At 48.3% G+C, this 15,270-nt stretch overlaps 1 non-coding gene across 1 annotated transcript; it reads left to right on the top strand.

The window, feature by feature from the left end:
- The first annotated feature begins 5,067 nt into the window (after positions 1–5,067).
- On the top strand, positions 5,068–5,139 carry TRNAD-GUC (transfer RNA aspartic acid (anticodon GUC)). Its single transcript has one exon. It is a non-coding gene; the product is annotated as a tRNA-Asp (tRNA).
- Positions 5,140–15,270: the final 10,131 nt, after the last annotated feature.

Genomic DNA, 15,270 nt, shown 5'->3' with positions numbered 1-15,270 from the left:
TGAAGTGTGTTCTGTTCCATCTCTCCTCGTTAGTATAGTGGCCAGTATCCCCGCCTGTCACGCGGGAGACCGGGGTTCGAATCCCCGTCTGGGAGCTTCTTTTTCCTTCGTATCTTTCACCTGTTTTTTTTTTCTTTATTGCCTGGCTTTGACATAAACATAACAGGAACACACGCGAACATATATATACAGAGCATTGGAACAGCCTAAATCCCACGAGGGGCAGGCATTGTCATGTTAAAATTCCTTGAGTACCGTGAAGGGCTCCAGCCTTGACAGCCACTCGGTAACACACGGTTGCAACTTCACCGTCTCCAGCCATATCTGTACGCTTTCACGGGAATACATGCGTGCCGGCCTTTCATCCGAATCGCAGTGATAACCGGCCATTCGAGAACGCCATATACTGTGGAGGCACAACAACATCACCTGGTCTAATGGGACATCATCCTGGTTGTCTGTTGGTATGTTATTCCATGAGCATCAAGTGGCAACTCTTTTTTAATTGTTGTTTGCAGCACATCCCACAAATATACCCCCTCCCAGCAATGAAGAAACACATGATCTACTGTCTCCGGCTTTTTGCAAATGAGGTGGGCACCCCAAGGAAGGAACAGGCCCTTTCCCTCCAGGAATGATTTTACCGTCAATGTACCGGTATGTAACATATCGAGAAATGTATTTGCTCCTGCTGAAACTAGCATTTTCTTTACACGTTTGAATACATCACTTCCTCTGCCTCCAGAGTATAAAGCCCTGTACAAGGGCACCGGGAACACTACATCACATAGATTCTTGTATAATGTTTTTTTATCAACCGTACTCAAATACTCCATCGAAAAACGTACGCTGAGGAATTTCACACTTAGAACAATCTCTCTATATAATCCAAAAATACGGCCAGGCATACATCGGGTATGAAGTACAACATTAGGCAAAGCTCGAAACAGTTCGCAGGAGTGGGTCTCTTACATCCCTAAAGAAAATAAACCGGTTTACGATCTGGCGTGCAGATAAATAGCCCAACCCAAACCCACCATCCTTCACATACCAAAAAAAAATTTTTCCTACTACACCTCTCCCAGCTGGAGGCCCAAATTAACACTGCAAAAAATTCGGTGCAATTTTTGCACAATAACACGGGAGGAATGCAACGGTTGCATTATATACCATAACTTGCTTATTAAAAAAAAGATTACAAACAGTTGCTCTTGCAAATATTGACAAATGAGCGTTTTTCCATTTCTCCGCTTTCTCGCGGATTTCTTGGATCTGCTGTGCCCAGTATGGCTCGGTGTTCTTATAGAACTCTAAAGGCACTCCTAAGTATTTGACAGGCGTTGTAGACCATGACATATTAGCGAAGGTGTCGGGGGTTGACTGCCATTCTCCATGCGAAAACCCCAGGCAGTTACCCCAGTTAACTTGACTTCCTGTGACTTCACTAAAATGCGTCACAGCATTGACTGCCCTCTTTATACTTTCCTCGTTTACACAATCAACCGTGATATCATCTGCGTAGGCCAGTAGTTTAATTTCAGTCACCTGCAGTCGGAAGCCATTAATGTCTTTGTTTTGTAGAATGCTTAAGCACAAACTTCAATACAAATACAGAACAAAAGAGGGCTGAGGGGGCAACCCTGGCGCACCGAACGTCGTACGTTGATGGGGGCCCCCAATGACTTATTGACAATTAATCTCGTAGTGCAGTCACGGTACGCCAAGGTCACTCCCTCTCGAATGACTGTACCAACATTAATATAGTCTAAGATACTGAACAGGATGTTATATGACACACAATCGAAAGCCTTTTCCAAGTACAACTGCAGTAATGCTGCATATGCTTGTGTTGCATCACAGCATTCGAGCACACTTCTTACATTATGGATGTTCTAAAAAATAGATCGCCCTTTGAACCCACATTTTTGGTGGGGCCAACTATTTCAGTTATAGCTGTTTGTAGCCTGCCAGCAAGCACCTTTATATAGTTCTTATAGTCAACGTTCGTCAGAGCAATGGGCCTGTATGACGACACCTGCTTAAGCTTATCTTGTTGGTCAGTTTTTGGGATAAGCACAGTATGAGAAGACCCGAACGATGCCGGCAATGACTTCAGTTCATAGGCCTCATTAAATAAGGCACACAGCACTGGTGATAATTGTCCCTTGAATGCTTTGTAAAAAGCCGCACTCAGGCCGTCGGGCCCGGGTGATTTTTCTGGATTTAGGTTATTTATTGACTGCTGGACTTCTTGTTTAGTAACTGGCCGCTCAAGGCTAGCTTTTTCCCGGTCTTAATTTTTGGCATCGCCTCAAGAAAGGATTCCTTAAATCGATCTAACTTGACACTGTGGTAAGAAAAGAGCTGTTGGTAGTGTTCAAAGAAAGCTTTCGCGATTCCTTCGTTATCTGTTTCTGTGCGGCCCGCCCATTCTATCTCTGCTACGTGAATACGCCTTGCGTTCGCTTTTTTGATTCCTAACGATCTTTTTGTCGGCGCTTTGGCCACGGCCAGTTTCTCCGCTCTCGCATGCACAAGTGCACCGCGATAACGGTCTTCGTCTATCAGTTGAAGCTTTTGTTTGATTTTTCTAACATCGTCAATGTATAAACCAGGCGCATTACACTCCAGAGCTAACAATTTCTCAATCAATGCCGTTAAATCCCTTTCATTTTGTTTTTCTTTATACCTAGTGCAGCTGCATCGTTCAGTAGCTTTTACCTTAATCTGTTGCTTGCACAGTTCCCATTCTTGACCCAGTCCATGCTTATTATCCAGAGCAACGTTATTAATTTCCACTTCTACTAGTCTAGTAAACTGGTCATCATTTAACAGTTTATTGTTTAACTTCCAAAGGTCCCACTGAAAACAACCGCCTTTCTTTCTGGTTCCAATCGTGTAATGAACCAAGCAGTGATCAGAATATGTTACGGGTAGAACATCATAACATTTGCACTTTGGGACCAGTTCCGCCGATATGTAAACCCTGTCGAGGCGGGCGTGGCTAGAACGCTGAAAATGCGTGTAGTGAAGCCGCCCGTTGCTTGTAAGACATTCCGCCACATCTTCCAAAACAAAGTCGCCAATCGCGCGAGACAAAATTTCTGTGCTCTTATCTCTAAAAGCACGCGGGCTAGTTTTGTCAGCGGAGCTCAAAACGCAATTGAAGCTACCCATAAAGACGAGTTGCTTGTCCGTGTTTAAATACTGCTGAACGAAATCAAACAGAGCTGCCCATTCATCAACAAAAGTAGATGCATATATACAGACAACACGCCATTGGGTAGAACAAAAACAAAAAATCGAGGACCACTCCCCTACCAGACGGAAAAGAAACATGCGCTTCAACAAGACCTGGCAGCTTTTTAACGAACAACACGCATCCTCCCGAAGTGCCAACCGCGTGGCTCACAAGTGGATAAAACAGGGACGTGAAACGCTGCACCATGCTCTCGGTCTCTTTTTCTCCCTCGACTTTCGTCTCTTGAACACCTAGAATATCGATGTCGCTGTCATTTAAGAGGCGCAGAACTTGGTTCTGTTTCCTTTACGCGGCAAAACCTCGGGCGCTTAATGTGGCAATTTTTAGCGACTGTGCAGAAGCCATTTTATTGCAGTGAGAAGAGGCCAAGCATGGTTCTTACCTTTCACGTCTAGCATAAAGCTAGACGCCTTCGTTGACGCCAGAGCCATGCGCTTGGACTGGCGTACCTTGCGACGGGGGCGGTTTTTCGACGGGTCTCTTGTCCGTCGAGACATTCGGTTTGGGTTTAAAACTCGATCACCTCCCTAGTGGCGTTTTTGCTGGCGGTTCCTCGATGCTAGTTACCTCCGTCTTATCCTGTCCACTGCCGTTCTCGTCGTGGGCTCGCTTCGCCGATCCTAGGACGCTGGTCACTCGGCCGCCGCTCTTCTCGAGAGGTTCCTGCTTGCTGGCTGACTCCGGTATCTCAGAATTCGGAGAGCGCTTAGCCACGCCCTCCATGCCTTCCACCGCATCTTCGTTGCCAGGTGTGGCGGTTTCCTTGCCGGGCACACAGGGCGCCTCGTTCCCATCCCCCAGAGGTACCAGCTTGCCCGTAGTTCCAGCTGGCTTTCCAGCATCACCGACGCCACTTGCTGCTTCCTCTGTCTCGGCGACATCCATTTGGCGCTCCGCCATGTCCGCCCTCGATGGTAGTCCTGTAGACACCGCGTACGTTCGTACGCATTCAGAGTCAGCATGGCCGAGCCGCTTACATATCGAGCAGCGCGGAATCTTACATTCCGGGCGTACATGACCGGTCCCGTGGCAGCGCAGGCACTGCATTGGCCGACCAGGCGCAACCACGAGGGCCAACTCTCCTGCAACTCTTATCTGGTGGGGCAGGTCCTCTGTCTTCATCCCCGGCTTCATCTTTAGGAGCATGGTCCTCATCGTTGAACCCTTTTCGTGAACGCCTTGGACGCGCCACCACTCACAGGTAACTTTGGTCACCTGACCGAATGCCGCCAATGCAGTTCGGATGTCCTCATCGGCAACTCCATGCAACATGCAATGGAGCCGGAGCTTCACCTGTTTATCCTCGGGGTCGAAAATGATGCACCGGCGCCCTTTCACTAGAAGCTCTTTGAAGGAAAGCAACCGTTTAGTTACTTCGGCCCTGCTCAATGTCACGGCCCAGACGTGGTTGATTTGATACGCCCCCAGGGCCACCACGTCTGTGAGCGTACCAGTCTTCACCAAGGCGTTCCGGAAATCTTCCACTCTAAAGGGTCGCACACGCACGTCTCCGTGCAAAAAAAAAAAAAAACACTGTGTCCAAAACAACACGTCCGGTGGGAAGGTTCGGCAAATGATCTGATATTCCGTATCGTCGTTTCCTTCAAGCCTGTTACCGCGGCCGGCCTGGGCCGCTATCGCCCCTCCGCCGGAGCTCATGATCCTGCGTCCGCACCGAACGGTAGCCGGAAGTAGAATCGTCCACACTGCAAACTTGTGATTCACCTCAATTACTACGTCTTCAGAACTGTGTGGACAGTGCGTTTCTCTGTTATAAGCTGGTGAAGCGTGTTCCCTTCCATCTCTCCTCGTTAGTATAGTGGCCAGTATCCCCGCCTGTCACGCGGGAGACCGGGGTTCGATTCCCCGACGAGGAGCTTCTTTTTTTTCCCTCCTTGTCACGTTATCTTTCTCCTGTTCGCTGTGCACACTGCAAACGTGTGGATTCACCTCTATTTCTACGTCTTCAGAGCTGTATGAACACTGCGTTTCTCTGTTCTGTTATAAGTCAGTGTTTTTACGGCCTTGCATCTCTCGTTAGTGTAGTGGCCAGTATCCCCGCCTGTCTCGCGGGAGACCGGGGTTCGATTCCCCGACGGGGAGCTTCTTTTTTTTTTTTACCTCCTTGTCAAGTTATCTTCCTTTTTTGTTCGCTGTGCACACTGCAAACTTCTACATTCACATCTATTACTACGTATTCAGAAGATTCTACTTCCAGCCACCGAGCTTGACGGACGTGTTTCGATGGGCTCCGTCGGAGCGGGTTCAGCGGCTCAGTCGGGCCGCGGTAACAGGTTTTTTTGCTGCTACAGCCGAAGATTATCAGGTTATTCTGCCCAATCTGCCATCCGGACTCATGCACGGCTATCCAAGAGCCCGACCCTATCGTGCTGAAGATTACCGAGACACTTTGGCCAACCTTGGTGCGCTCTTTCAGCCCGGCACTGCGTTCTTTCAGCCCGGCACAAAACTAGCGCCGAGCGTACAAGGATGCAAGCGCCGCTACCCTAAATGAAATAATAGGGACAGTAGTTTGGCGGATGTGGCTGAATGCCTTGGTGGTGGAAGAAATACACAGTACATCCATTTTCAGGCTTCGAGCCACGCTCGTTTGGATAGAGCATACGTAAGCCTTGATTTGATACCCTTTTGCAAGGAGTACCGGGTGAGCGCTATTTCATTTACTGATCACTGCTTAGTCAGTTTTTTAGTAGCAAGCACGAAATAAAGAAAAAGAAGCTTCGAGTGGCAGTTATGGAATTTGAATTCAAAATTACTGGATGAAATTTTTATGGCGGACGTAACGACGCAAGTTGAAGCCTTGAATCATGAGGGTAACACGACGTGCAAAGAAAAATGGGAGAACTTCAAGCAGACCGTTAAAATCAAAGCATTAGAGCGGGCGAATGCTATACGCAGACAAAGGGGGGCAGATGAAAAAACGATGCGCAGAAACATGGAAAAATTGATCAGTGAAGAGTGTAGTAGACCCGGCATGTTCATGGACGATATTCGCGCACTAAAGCATAAAATAGAACAGTTCGATATCGAAAGATACCACGGTGCTCTGGTGCAGGCGAGAGCTGAAAAGCTGATAGCAGGGGAAGTTCCGTCATAAAGAGCGTTGGGCTCAGAAAAGTGGCACGCGCGGCGCAATCAGCGGAAATTGAAGTTGGTGGAAAAGTTAGTGACATAGCAGAAGATATTGAGCGCGCTTTCTTCAAGCACTACAGTGGTTTATTTGTCAACTGCTCAGCCGACATTGATCGTTTCAAGGACTTCCTTTTGTTGATGCCAAGCCTAGACGACAGTACGAAGGAAATATTGCAGGAAGCAATTTCAGCAGAGGAAGTGAAAGCCCTATTGAAAGCATGCAGCCGGGGAAATCTCCGGGCCCGGATGGTCTGACCTCAGCTTTTAATAAACGTCTAAAAGGAATAAATTCACCAGTATTAGCTGCTGTCTATAACGAGGCATTCGATCTCAATGTACTGCCGCCGTCCTTCACATCCTCCCACACTGTTCTTATACCGAAATCAGAAGACCCCGTTGTATTGCGCAGAGTAACTTCTTACCGTCCAATTTGCCTCACAAATGGAGACTATAAAAAATGATGAAAATATTGGCTAAGCGATTGCAGACAGTCATTACCGACCTGTGGGGCTGCATCAAACGTGCGGTATTAAAGGCCGATCTATCTTCTCAAACATACACGTAGCACGTAGTATCCTCGAATGCTGCGACGCAATGGGCACAGAAGTGGCAATGATCAAATTGATCTGGAGAAAGCGTTTGATAGGGTGCCTCATTAAATTCTTCTGTGCATTCTGGATCATGTGAATGTGGGTAGAATTATTCGAGACGGGGTCGCCATGGCGTACCAGGATTGCTCGACAAGCCTAATTGTCAACAAGGTGGTGGGTTCGCGCATTCCAGTCAAGCGCTCGGTGCGCCAGGGTTGCCCTCTTTCGCCACTGCTGTTTTGTTTGTATATAGAGTCATTTTGTTTGAGCGTCATACAGAGCGATTGTATGCATGGCTTTAAACTGCACCAGTTAGAAGTCCAACTGTTGGCTTATGCGGATGATATAGCCATGTTTTGTAATGATTACGACAGTGTAACAAAGGGTGTTAAATGTGTTAAATGTTTTTGTGCGGCAAGTGGCAGCGCGGTAAGTGCCTAGGATTCTGGCATGGGGATTGGCTGGAGGCCCCAGACACTTTTGTCAACATGAGTTTTACTACGACTCCTGTTAAATACTTGGGAGTTCCCCTTGAGTGTTACAAAGACAGCCAAGCCTACTGGAGGAGTGAAGTGGATAAAATGAGGGAGAGAGTAAATAAATGGAATGGATGGAATTGGTCAATGTTCTTGTGAGCCACCATTTGCAACATATTTTTAGTGAGCAAACTTTGGTATGTCCTCCAAGTCTTGCATTGCTCCAGGGTTCATATCCAAAAATTTCATCGGGTGTTTGAAGTGTTCGTGTGGGCATCTTCTTGGGAAAAATCAAGCCGCACAAATTTATTTCAACGAGTTCAATTCGATGGAGGACTCAGTTTGTCACATTTGTTTTTGAGACAGGTTGTCAATCGGTTTTTATTTCTTCGGGACGTTAAGCACCCGTTTCTACACACTGTCTGCCAACTTCGCCTGGGGAAGCACTTGCCTAATACGGTTGTCTCTGCTGGCAGTATACCCGGTGGAGTGTGTGGTTTTCTACGCGAAGTTGTGGTTTCATGTAGGTTTTTGACGGCGCGGTTTTCACTCGAATACCTGAGAGAAGTCAACCGGAAAAAAACTGTATAAGGACCTTTGTAGTGTGGTTCTCCCCGTGCCTTTATATCGGTACCTTTACAGGGAAGGTATAGATAACAAGGTACTAAAGCGTGTTAAGGCAACGTTAGTCCCGTCTGGTGTTAAGACTTTCTTTTTTAAATTACACACTGGAACTCTATCAAACCGTGGATGGCTGAAAGAGGTTTTTCGTTCCCTGGGGCACTCACTGTATAATATGCAGAAAGGAGGAGACGATTGAGCATGCGTTCCTTCAATGCTGGGATGCTGTGTTCCTTTGGGATGTGCTCTGGCGCACAATCAAAAAAGAATTTCCTCTCGACGGGTATGGAATTCGCTACTTGCCAATTGAAAGTGATGACAGTAGCCCATTTGGTTTGATCATGCTAATTGCCCTACACAGCATTCGGAAATGCAGAATGGCAGTAAGGCACGCCGATCTCGATGCAAGACCGGCACGTCAATATTTTAAAGAAAGGATAAGAAATTTTTATTCACGAGAAAAAGATGCTGGGGTGTATTTCAGAGTAGCTGTCACGTGTTGAATTGTTATTGGCGATGAAGGAATTTTAGCATGAGCGTGTCCGCACAAGTTGGGCGGCCGTTTTTTTTTTTAACAAGGATGTTGATTGTGTTTTAGTGCTTATATATGAATATGTGTTTTTTCATGTGGGCCAAAATACCGGAAATAAAAAAACTACGTCTTCAGAACTGTGTGGACAGTGCGTTTCTCTGCTATAAGTCAGTGTTGTTTACGGCCTTGCATCTCTCCTCGTTAGTATAGTGGCCAGTATCCCCGCCTGTCACGCGGGAGACCGGAGTTCGATTCCCCGACGGGGAGGTTCTTTTTTTACCTCCTTGTCGAGCTATCTTTCCTGTTCGCTGTGCACACGGCAAACTTGTGGCTTCACCGCCATTACTATGCCTTCAGAACTGAGTGCACAGTGCCTTTCTCATAAGTCAGTGGTATGTGTTCCCTTTCATCTCTCCTCGTTAGCATAGCGGCCAGTATCCTGCCAGCTGGGTTGCTTTCCACGTCTTACTTTGGCTCCCCATGTAAGGGTTAGTGCGAGGACGCAGCAATCACTCCCAAAGTTGAGCTCGGTGTTTCTCTAGCTAATCTCTTCTACGTTTCTGGTGAAGGTTATATCTGGGGTAGCGTCGATACTCACGCTGCTGCCCAGCCTGGTCGGACAGCCCGGGTCCGTTTGCAGGGTGAGACCCAGCTCGTGAGTCTTCCTACAGCTGCCTTCCCTTCGGGTCGTGCCTATTGTATCCCCACTCTTGGGAGGCCGCGTTAGTGTCCTACAATTAGCAGGGTTTTGGCCCCCGCTGCCTTGATCGCTTTGCGAAAGAGGGCCCTGAACCTAACCTTGCGCTGCTAGGGAAAGGGGGGGAGGGGGCTAGAGGAGTGTTAAATGTTTAGAAAGAAAATACTCGTCGCCTCCTTCCTACGCGTGAGAATTTAGACGAGAACCGCCTCAATGTAACGAGAATTGATTTCGTGTGCGATCGCCGCTACATTAGTAATCCGGGATTTTTCTCCGCGACCGGTAGCAAACGCTTGAGATCCCGAAAATTCAACCGCGCCCTTACCTGTTTCCTGCAGGGCTACCGCTAAAGGTTTCTCAATTTCCTGCTCGAGGTACTGTTGCAGCTCCACTGCCACACGGTCGAATCATTCTTTAGTGAAGTTCTGAGCATGTTGGGATTGGTCGTCTATTTTAAAATATTGTCAGCCTCTATGTGAGACCGGGAGAGGCCGCGTCCATGTGTTTAAGGTGTTGCTGCATTTGATTTAGGACACCCATTATTTCGGTACGTCATGCCAATCTCGATTAAATTCGAATCTCGCCCCGCACTTCGCGTCTAGCCTCTGTTCTAATGCCACCAGTGGATCCGTCTCCCCCCCCCCCCGGAGGAGGGGGGGGGGGGTCTAATTGGCCCAGTGACCATCTTTTTCTCCTCTGTGGCCGGCGCCGGAGATGGGGTGCCGTTTGGGCTGCCTGTTTAAGCGGGGGAGGGGGTGGGGGAAGGGGGAGGACCCTGAATTTGCCTGTGGTTTAAGTCGGGGAAGCTTCCACCACCAGAACGCCGTCCCTTCGTCTCTTCAGTTTTTCCTGATTTGCGACATTATAATGAAACCAATGTTTCTTTTTTGGTGACGGTGATGGAAGTGAACGCTGTTAGACTTCAGACCGGTGGGTCAGCCGCTGCCACCTAGCGGAAACGTCTTGACCTCCCGAATGACGCAAGTAGCCAGGCCACCCAAGTGTACTCGGCCACCAGTGATGACTCTTCGGCTGACGACGGTTTCACCAGAGTCGTAAGCAAGAAGGCCAAACGGAGACTGCGCAAAGGTGAGGACTCGCCGTCGTCGAGTACGTCCACGATCACTACGGAGCGAGGAGCATCGGCATATACTGTCCTATTTGTGCCAGAGGCTCCCACCGACAATCTCAACCACATCAATAGGCAAGCCACATCTGCGTTCCTGGAGATTAGCGTCCCTGGAGCAATTAAAGATGTGACGGTGAATCGTTTTAAGAATGTCGTCGCCATTGATGTTATGGACCGGAACGAGCTTGAGAGTTTGAACAACATCAGAACGCTCGGCAGCATCAGCGTTCGTTCCCATGTCCTTCTAGGCAGTGGCACTACGGCAGGCGTCATTTACGACGTCGGCGTAGCCATCCGCGACTCTGATCTGCCCATTTTGATCCAAACAGCTACCGACGGTGTAGCCATACTGCAAGCTCAGCGCCTTGGGAGGACAAAGTGCATTAAGTTGACCTTCCAAGGGGACTGCATTCCAACGTACAGGAAGGTTGGGCCCTTTCGGCATGTAGTTAGGCATTTCGTCCCGAAGCCTCTCCAGTGCAGGAAATTCATGAAGATAGGACACGTGAGTAGTGTGTGCAATTTCTCCGTCGTTTGCCCACGGTGTACTCAGCCACACATCAGCGATGCTCGCCGGGCAACAGTCCTTAAGTGTGCCAACTTCCGCGGCCCTCATGACGCTGCCTCAAACGATTGTCTTCGCCTGAAAAGGGAACGGGCGATACTCAAACAAATGGCAAGAGACAATTCCACGCACAGAGAAGCCACCGCTAAGGTGCGACGACGTCGTCACCCTCGTCACAGGCCTTCTAAAAGTGTCGTGAACATTGGAAAGGATCGTGCAAGAATTTCCGCAGTTTCTCCTTCCCCTCCGCATACTAGTTTAAGGAACGGGAGCCATATGACTAGCGAGGCAGGGACGGTTGTCGCTGGCGGGCCTTGGCCATCCCTGCCTGAGATACACACACCCGCAGTGAACAAGCAGGTATTGCGCACCCAGAGTTCTAAGCCTATTGCTATTCAAGCACAATGCCCAACTGCGGTCCAAGGCCGGGACCGGCAAGTGACTTGGCCTTTGCTCTCAAAGCACTCTGCAGCCTCAGTGATAGAACAGTCACCGCGCACCCAGTATGTTGAGCCTACTGCTGGTCGGGTAGTAGGTCAGGAACCGGCCCAAGTTGCAGACGAGCAAGTGACTGCAATGATAAAGCCAACTGTGAATGTCATGCATGTGCTGTTTTTCAGCATGCACATGCCAGCTGCACGGAATGCACTGCAGATGCCTGATTTGTTGAATCCGATGCTTGTAGCTGTACAATAGCTGGCACAACGTATCCTGCAGCTTCAAAGTTCCGAGAAGAATTCGGGATATGTTACGTTGTCATCAACATTATCAGCCGCAACGGCAAGCACCGTTTCCACACACTAGAACTTCTGCGCTGACTGTCTGCCTCGTATCAGTGATGGACGACTGTATATATCTGTTCTACTCAGGTCGCAGGAGTCGGCAGCCCTCAAGGCGTGCAGGCTACTGCTGCGGCGGCCCGTGACTTTCAGTGCGCTTGTCATTGTCTGTCGTTGTAGATACAGACCACATTGCTCTACTTCTTATTCCTTTACGCCCCACTCATCCCTCTCCCCCAGTGACGGATTGCCCACCGGAACATTCTTCTGGTTAACCTCCTTGCCTTTCCTCTGCCACTTCTCTCTCTCTCTCTCTCTCTCTCTCTCTCTCTCTCTCTCTCTCTCTCTCTCTCTCTCTCTCTCTCTCTCTCTCTATTTTCTCTCTCCTCCTCATATTTATTCTGGGAGGCCCCACTACCAAAACTCGGTTTTACGGTCCCCGCTCGGGCTTCTCTTCCGGGAGCCCACAGGTTTCTCGGGTCCCTAGAACTGGGCCTGGCTACGGACCTGGACCCGGATCGCCCACTGCCTCGGAGCTCGAACGGCCTCGGCCGACAGACCATCAATCGCGGGAAGTCACCTCTCCTGGCTCGGGAATCCCCTCGCCGGCCTTGGGAGTCCCCTCCTCTGACCTTTGAGCATCCTCTGCAATCGCCTTCGGGTGTTGCATCAGATTTTTGCTGCCACTCGCCTTGCTGCTGTTGCTGCTGTTGCGGTTGCTGGGCGATTTTTCAAGCCCGCTGCCGTTTCTTGGTTAGATAGGAAGTCCTGCACATTTCCCTATATTTCTTGTCACCGAGCGGGTGATTTTTGCCGCAAAGCTGACACTTCGCTTTGAAAGTATGGCCCGAAACCGGGCGCTCCTCTCAGCATCTTCGACACTTAATGTTAGCATCCGGGGAAACATCTTCGCGGTGGCCCAAGCGTCTGAATGCGTAGCAAACCTCGTAGTTTATTCTGTACAGTACGCACCTTTGCCACGTAAGCGACAGTTTCACCCACTTAGGAACCCCCGGATTTTCGCTTACTCACAGCGCGGGTAAAGTGTCCACTGGCCCCCGTTACACTTGCTACTCAGAGGCCACACACACACACACACACACACACACACACACACACACACACACACACACACACACACACACACACACACACACACACACACACACACACACACACACACACACACACACACACACACACACACACACACACGCACACGCGCACACACGCACACACACACACACTCTCTCTCTCTCTCTCTCTTGCTGCTGCTGCTGCTGCTGCTGCTGAAACCCGGGGGGTGTGGCTGGAAGTGCGCACTAAAAGAGCACGTCTAAGGAGATGTGAGGACCAAGCCCTGCTTAGGCTCGTTCACGATCCGTGCGACAGTTTGAGCGCTCTCCGTAGCCCGCTTTCTCTCTTCAGAAGTCGAAACATAAACACCTTCGACTGGGCGCTAAGCCCAAACAGCGAGTTGGTGGCGCCATCTTGACGAAAGATGTGTAGCGCTCGCTCTGTGATAAGCTTCGAGGTTTCGGAGAAAGCGCCATGAAACGTCATCTTGAAATGCCATTTGAGAGCAGTATCGTGTGCGTGCGGGCGTGCGTGTGGGGGGGGGGGGGGGGGGGGTGTAGCCTGTTCGCATCTTCGGTGGTTCAGCAGCACCCCCTCCCCCTCCCCCGCACCTTGCACCTGTCCCCTTACACAACACTAGGTACCGTCAAAATTTCACCACAAATCAGCGACTGCGTCTGCTGAGGATGTTGCTCGAAGTAGTGCAGCTATGCAAAGGAGAGCCCTTTCGTATACCCATTGGCCATGCTACGCATTACGCTCAGTTAATAAGATTATCTGCTACATATGAAAATTTTCCCAAGAGGCGTGTTTACCAGGCAGGCGTTTATTCTGGGAAAACTCCAGATAATGGCATGAGGTTTAATCAAAATTTAAGTCAGACCAAAAATTTATGCAAACCATTATTGTGCTCTAGCAAGGATACTGTAAATAAGGGCCCGCAAAGGAGTGTAGTATAAAAGCATAAAAGACCACTCCACTGTTTTTGCAAGCTGAAAAAATATCCTAGAATAAATAAAATCGACGCAATGACCGGGTTATATACTCACTGCTTTCTCTGATAGTTTGGAAAGCAATTTTATCAATCATACTGTATGGAATAATTTTGCTAAGACACTTTTCACTGCCATTTCTGAATGCACTACAAGATCGTACGAGCCGAAAATGTGCTTGGTGTCACAAAGTTAAGAAGAAAGAACAATGTTAATATACTGTTTGCAGCAGTTTTGTAGCTCGCGCAATTGCGTCGTCGCAGTGATTCAACATGCAAAGCAGAGTTCAGCACAGTATAATTAAAAAAAAGCCCGGGCTAAAATACACACTGTTCCTTACCGGGTTGACGCTGTAATGAAGCATGTTTTCAGTACATGTTTTACAAACTTCGGGCCAGCGATACCTATGCATGATATGATGTTAATTATCCATTAACACAAAGCGCGTATTATCTCAAGCCTAAAAAAGAAGCTACTGCAAAAAATATTTTAGCTGATATGAGTGCTTACAAAGCAGTGTACACGATGGCATTATTGTTAAGGCTTCAAAAGATGAGGTTGACTTTCTTTCCCTTTTGAGTCTAATATAAATTGAGATTATAATCCTCAAAACCTAAAGATTTCAGTAGTTTCTTCACATATAAATCTAACGTTGTTAACCGTAGTTACCGACCAATGTAGTTAATGAGTGCCACAAATGCTGCCCTTGAGAATGTTATTTCCTTTGAATTAAAAAACCATCTACACAGAGTGAACGTTTTAAATTACTTCCAGCACGGTTTCAGAACCAGTCAGTCAACTTTAACAGCTGTATCAGAGTTATTAAAAGGAATAAACCCATCACTCAGCAATAACGAACTAGTCAAATGTTTTAGGGAAATTCCCCAATAACGAACTAGCTGTAATAATATTCTTAGAGCTAAAGAAGGCTTTACACCCAATTCTTCATTCTATACTGTCACCTAGTGGTGGCGGCAGTCCGGCAGTCAGGAAGACAGTGAAAATGCTTCCAAAAGAAAATCTTTATTGGGGCTGACTTGCGCCCACAAACAAGTGAACAACTCGACAGCGGTGATAGTAACAAGTGTGCTCGGCAGTTGTCGAACAGAATACCCGCTGCTCTCGGCCGTGCCCAATTTGATGCTGACAACAAACTTTCTCGATACACCTTGCAAAGTCACAACAAATGTCTCGATCAGCATAGAATCGGTCCACCATGGGTGCGATAATTCCAAATTAATGTGCTCGCATATGGCGTCACAAAGAGATAAGGCCATGTGCCGGCGGCCTTGAACAAATAATACGAAGCTTTGCGGCAGTACTGTCATAGAAAGTTGAATACTATGAATTCATTGCCAATATGCTCTTGATTTTTTTCTAGTCATCTAACTGATCGA

Source organism: Amblyomma americanum, chromosome 6, assembly GCF_052857255.1.
Source record: "Amblyomma americanum isolate KBUSLIRL-KWMA chromosome 6, ASM5285725v1, whole genome shotgun sequence".
Lineage (NCBI taxonomy): Eukaryota > Metazoa > Arthropoda > Arachnida > Ixodida > Ixodidae > Amblyomma > Amblyomma americanum.
This window is presented reverse-complemented; position numbering and strand designations above follow the sequence as displayed.